This window comes from Ceratina calcarata, unplaced genomic scaffold, assembly GCF_001652005.2.
Source record: "Ceratina calcarata isolate Rehan_Ccalc_2016 unplaced genomic scaffold, ASM165200v1 scaffold180.2, whole genome shotgun sequence".
Taxonomy (NCBI): Eukaryota; Metazoa; Arthropoda; class Insecta; order Hymenoptera; family Apidae; genus Ceratina; species Ceratina calcarata.
Genome location: NW_017139431.1, coordinates 2,215,116 through 2,221,605, shown reverse-complemented (window position 1 = coordinate 2,221,605; position 6,490 = coordinate 2,215,116). Strand labels below are relative to the sequence as shown.

Here is a 6,490-nt window from a genome sequence, read left to right as displayed (position 1 = left end):
TTCGTGCATGCACACCAAATATCAGAAAGTTTTCTTTGGGTAATAATAAGAGTACATGTAAATATTAAGTCACTATAATTTTTCAAAAAACCCATGAATTGATTTAAAATTTTGCAGGTAGCTTTTTAATAGTAATAGGAATCTATAATAACAAATTCAACATGTTATCATTGTTTTGAAGTATATAGCCTATACATCCTTAAATTGGTTGAAATAAGTTTTGCAACATGTAAAGTGATATGTAAATCGTTGATAAACTTATGAGGTATAACAGGAAAAAAGATTAACAAGCAGTCAAGTATGTAAATCAGTACTGATATTAATTTAATTATCTGTAATTGGCTTCATTGTACGTCATAATCAATGAGCTGTTAACGAAGCAAACATGATCTTGTTCTTGGAATTCCGTTAGTACTCGCCTCGTTTATTTTCATTTTTTCAGCTACATTAGCATACAATTAATATGATCTGTCTAGCATAAATTTAAGTACTTCTCAGTATATAAATGCAGTTACATCATTATATTAAAAAACAGTAATATTGAATGAGGTCATCGTAATTTTAGAAGCATTTTTCATTTCTATGATTTTATGAAATTGTTTCGAAGAATAAAATCCATAGCAAAATTATTGTTTAACTGTTACTATCATTTTAGCAGTTACTATCTGCATTGTCTGCCCATGCTTTCTCTGTGCAACGAATTGCATTGCGTTTTCAATGTCAAGACTGTCAGGAGTCACGAGTGACCACAAGGACAATTAAACAAAGTGAAAGCTCGCCGGAAGTCTCAGTCGGTTTCTCACGATGTCCGCTGTTATACCGCGTAACCGTAATACAAGCGTGACAAAAACCAAAACAAAAACAGAATGAATTCCGTTCCCTCGAGAAACCAATTTACTGCGCTGATTATACCACTATTACGACTGTTTTTCTATTTTCTATCCTAGAAATGCTCCTTTCACTGAGATAATTTCTTCAACTGCACGTTCGGCCCGTTTAATCATATTTTTTTTAGGAATGTTCAGTTATTACGTTGATAAAAGTTTTTTTAGGGATCATCGCAATTATTTCGAAGCATTTCGCTTTCCTGAAAATAATTGAAGAAGAGAAAAGCTAGGTCTATTTAGAAAATGCACATAATATGCCTAATACCATTAAATTGTTAATGGAATTCTAAAATGAGTGTTTTAAGCTATTAATTTGAGTGATTTCAATCATCACGTTTTAATTTTTATAACTTCCTTTAACTACGATTATAATAATTGCAAGAGCTGCTGTATAAACTTCCATAAACAGAAACGGCTTAAACAATTATCATCGAAATTGTTCAGCAATTAAAGTACGATTAAAATCGTACTCATCCACTTGTATGAAGCATGCAAGCGTTATTTATATTAAAGCTACTCGTCCGTTCTGCGTTATCGCCAGTGCGTTACAAAAAATAATAAATAAATTAGTGTGAATGTACGCGCGAACCCTTTCACGAATAAAAATTCTGCGAATGGTAGGTAATGTCAGATCTAGAAATTGAACTGTACGATCTCTGATGGATCGAAGTGTCGATCGATCAGTGAATCGAACGCGGAATTAAAGTGATCGGAGATGGAACGAGTGGTGCGGACGGTTGTTGAACCGCGGGAACTTCATTAAAAGGCTCGTTCGCTCGGTTCTTCTCGGTGGTTACTCGTTGTACGTAGACGGGAGCATCCGGCCGTGGTCAGTGGTCTGCAAGGCCGATGCCCGGAAACCAGATAGTCGGGCGAGATTACGAAACATCATTAATTCAGTTCTCGAAGAGCATCTAGATTACAGAAGAAGTCGTGACCGAGATGACCAACACGTTCTTTTTCTTTTTTCTTCGAAATTACGGTTCATACACGACCACCTTTCCTGTTCCCCCGTTCGCCATCGCGTGATAATTTCATCAAAGGGAGCGTAGAAACCGTACTTCCATTAAAACAAACGCGTACAGAATTGCCCTCCGCCGGAATACAAATTAAAGTATCCTCAAGGCTCCTGCCTCAAGTTTTAATTCAAATTAATAAAAATACATTCAAATTAATAAAAATACAATTCAAATTATTTCATATTATTACGGATAAGATTATTACGAAATACTATACATTTTATAATTCACTCTCTTGGAATTTTATTGGCCTCGGGACTGGTACATCGAGGAATAACTGTGTGGACTTACAACGTCAACGGTGATGTACGTACATCTGTACAATGGTGCGAATGATTAGGATAATAGCTGGGTGCGAATGCACGTGCGAAGACGTTTACTACGAATTGTTTGACAGTGGAGGAACACTCGCGAATATATGCCGAGTGATGCTCCTGTTGCCAACAGAGTGTGTCGGCCACGGTCTTGACTTTTAAGACTGCTAAATGGTAGAGCACACTGAAGATTCGCTGTTCTCATACGACCCGAAATAGGTAACTTAACAACTGGGGCGATAGTGTACTGATTAATAGTTTACAGTTAATTCCTTTTACACGTCAAACAGTTCCATGTATTTGCCATTTTTTGCAATTAGATACCTAGTTTGTTTGATTGCTATAGATTGCTATGAATCATTTTATGATTTTCTCGGAAACAGCTTTCCTTGTGACCCTGGAATGAGTTCAAGGAACCGTGTGATTAGAATTTCAGCCTTTTTTAGCTCGTTTGATAATCGATGCGGGCGGAGTTTTAAGAATCGACCTTCAATAAAATTTCTTAGAAACAATGCAGACGGCTGATCAATAAGAACCGTGCCTAAATAAGACATTAGACACCTTCATTGTCTTTAGGAATGCAAATTGCATTCTTCATGATTCCTTAGAATTATAACAACTTCTCGATAATAAAATAAAGAAAATACCGGAGAAGTCAACAGAATTTCCAAACAAAGGGACAGCCGCGTAGTTAATGACGTGCACTCGCAGCCATGTTTGTTAATCCGAAAAGCGAGGACGTTCTTTGTGTGTGTTTCACTTGGGGAGAGCGCAGAGGAAGTGTTTATGCATGGTGGTCCGTCGAAAATAGACGGTAAGGTCGTGTTTCAAACAGAAAGGGATAGTACGAGAGCCGCGTGACGTCATTTCCTACACCTGCCATGCATGCTTCCGAATGATAACGCCGCACGTGGTATTGACACACCCCTCGTGCCACCGTCTGACAATACGACTGTGTATCCAGTTCACCCTGTCCCGTGTTTCAGTGGTAGAAGGAAAAGAGGATACGTCCCGTGGCATCGTTGCGTGACGCGTCGGCTCGTATTCGCCAATACTTATGTGCATCGTACACCCTAGCCCTCCTCGGTGCACGCAGCTAATAAATTATAACGCTCGCGACGATAATTATTTCGATTCCTGGCTTCAGAAGTTTTCATTTTAATGCCGGCGATACAGTTAGGAAAATTGTTTAACCAAACCGTGCGCCGCCGGCGGAACTTCGGCTGCCTGCGATCGACTTTAACGATATTAATCAAAGGGGGTACATAAAAAGATCGGAATGTTCGTTACGTTCGTGTAACGAGCGTTTAAATTCTATTATAGGTATCTACTTAGTCTCCTCATTAATGATAATCAAATCTTTTGAAGTAATAATTCCTTTAAGGTTGATGCACTATCGTGTATTTTTTATGTCGTGTATATAATGGGAAACTGCGATGCTAAATACAAGATATTGATTAACAGTAATTTTCAATCATAATAGCTTCTTGTAAACTTTGAGATGAACAGTGATTAAGGATTTTTCAATTGAAGAAAAGGAACGCATGTTATACATATATTATGCAATTGTAGAAAAATGTATTTGTTGAACTATGTTCTCAAAGATATCAGTTACATGATATCGATTGCTTGCACACGACTTGTATTACATGCTACATGAAAGCAAGCTAGTGGCTATGAAAATGTCTCCATTTGCAAGTATATACATAATTAAACTTGATTGAAAGAGTGCAAGACACACTTCATTCAACAAGTCATGCAATTATCTTATTCTAATAGGAATTTATTCAATTATTTTACTGATTAATTGAAACAATTAAAAATAATCAACTCTGTTTAAAATGTATGAAAAGAACTGTTCCCATTGAATGTAAATTGATCTTCCGTAATTTGACATTATCTCATTATAATTTTTACATAATTAATAGATGTTAATTGCATCAAATATTCCCTAAGCTCTAATTTATCGTCCTTTATGCTTCAAGCCACGATTTCTGAACGCTTACGTAAAGCGAGATGAGTCCCGTGAGAAGAAATTCACTCGTGGTATGATTGTAAAGAACCCAATCATTTTCAATCATAAGCGAAAGAGAGAAATGATATTTCGTAACGTCATTGTATTATGTGGCACAGGCGAAAATTGATTACGCCCGGTGTCCTGCATTCGAAGTTGCGTCACGATTATTAGTGCTTAATCATTAAATAGTCGTGCATCGCAGAAAATTGAGGACGTCGCTAAACGTATTACGCTAACGAGTTTCAATTTTTAATTTCCAACCGATCCAGAGATATCGCTTTTTGAATTATTACGTGACATCAGACATTGAAAACTAGATGAAGGATCTGTTCTAATTGCATATCAGAAAACTTGCGGAACGCTGCGCTCACGTAATTCCGTGCCACACGTGACGTACGTATTCGCGGCTGTCATTCCGCGGAAGCGTTGCCAAAACTTGTCAAAGATCACGCTGATGCTTTTATAAACTTCTATTTCAATGCGTTGGACTCTACGATATTTGATTGCGAGTTGTGATTACGCTTTTCACAGAATCGTTTCCTGGGTCGTTACTCGGGCATGTTCTTACTTTTTTCAAATTTCCACGTACCTTTAAATTGCACTGAAGTATTTTAATACTTGCACTCTCTAATGTCTTATTCGAACCGATTCTTTTGTACCGAGGACCACGTTTCGGTGAACACTGTGCGTCAAATTGTCCTCGCTAAACTTTCACTGCGGTATCACTTCACTCAGTTCACAGTTTATTTCGCTTTTCTATATGGAAAATCATTTCTATCGTCGATTAAGATTGTAATGACTCGCCGGACGTACAACAGGCGAGAGGTTTTTCTTAAAGAAACTCGTTTCACAGACTGTGTCGACTATCAGCATGTTATTGATAAACCGTGAGGCAGACGAAGCGTGTTCACCTGGCCAGGTGAGCTCCCGCCAGTATACTGAACGTTCGCCTGCTGCAATGAACTCTGTTTACCCACGGCACTCGATCACCCTCCTAACTTCATTTCCACAGGTGCTACAGATTTTCAATGGAATCAATCAACCTGTTTCTACTAGCTAAAGAATTTCCTTTCTGTTTTCACTGTGACGTAAAACATTCTAAGCCTTACAATATTTTAAAAACCATTATGGAAGTAAAAATTGTATTTGAAACGTTTGAGGAAATCTTACTGTCATAACGTAGATGTGAAAATATATTTTTTTAAGAATAAAAATATGTGTACCTAACAAAATGCGTTTGCATTACACCAACGTTCCCATCTCTGACACGAACGAGTGATAGTAAATGAAACAAAATATTCACGTTGGCTATTTGTTTCAATAATGTGTCATGAAGGGTGAAATCGACTATCGACAGTCACGCGTCGATCGCGGAGTTTATAGAACGATCCTATCGGTCACCTGTTCAGGTGGACTCACGACAGTGAACTGAGGGCAGAACCGAAGCAGAACAGAGATCGGTGCCCGGTATTCGTTCTGCGGTGTGAGCACCGGCCGTGCACGGAGCACCACAAAACGTACGGTTGTTCGGAGTTAAACTCAGCCCATCGTGCTCCCCGAGGCATGATTTCTCCCCTTCGCGTGCTCCGGTCACCTGCGTTTCCACACCCGTCCACGAAATTACTACCGAATTCTTACCAGAGAAACTGGAGCATCCGGAGCAGAAGTCACGATGTCAATTGTATTCGATAGGTATTTCAAACGCTTAATTACTCGTGAAAGATCTTTTAGTTTGATACAGAAAGAAAATGTATTAGATGAAACTAGAATTATTTAACGAAACAAACGTTTCTGTTGTTCCTAGAATTCAATGTGCAATTATCCATTTTATTTCATTACGTTTTCACGTAATTGCAAATTTAAATTCTTAAAATTATATCAAGTATCATTTTGAATTTAAATCCAATCACGTTGATAGCTGAAGAATAGTTATAATACATACTTGATAATATCAAACCAGTAATAAAAGACTTATAAAAAAAGCTATTATAAAAAATGGGCTATTATCAGACCCGTCCAACAAACCGCGAAACCAGTTTGAACCTTCGACAAGAATTTTCCTGCTTTATCGTGCGCAGATGTTATCCACGAACACGATAACCTACCGACGCCATCGTTTCCTTTCCCTCGGTATGCAGTCAAGTTAAAGCGAGAACTGCGTAGAAGAAAACGTGTACTTCGTTTACTAACGCACGCACGCAGTAGACGACGTTATCCGTCCCGAATGTTATTCATGCCTTGTTCTCTCCTACT

The 6,490-nt window shown here is 38.0% G+C and overlaps 1 protein-coding gene across 1 annotated transcript in view; it reads right to left on the bottom strand.

Annotated features, from left to right (window-relative positions):
- Positions 1–5,319, bottom strand: part of Cad88C (cadherin 88C) — a 40,210-nt gene extending 34,891 nt beyond the window's left edge. The window contains exon 1 of the mRNA XM_026810964.1: positions 4,827–5,319. The gene's annotated coding sequence lies outside the window, so the exon portion shown is untranslated. The remainder of the gene's footprint in view (positions 1–4,826) is intronic.
- Positions 5,320–6,490: the final 1,171 nt, after the last annotated feature.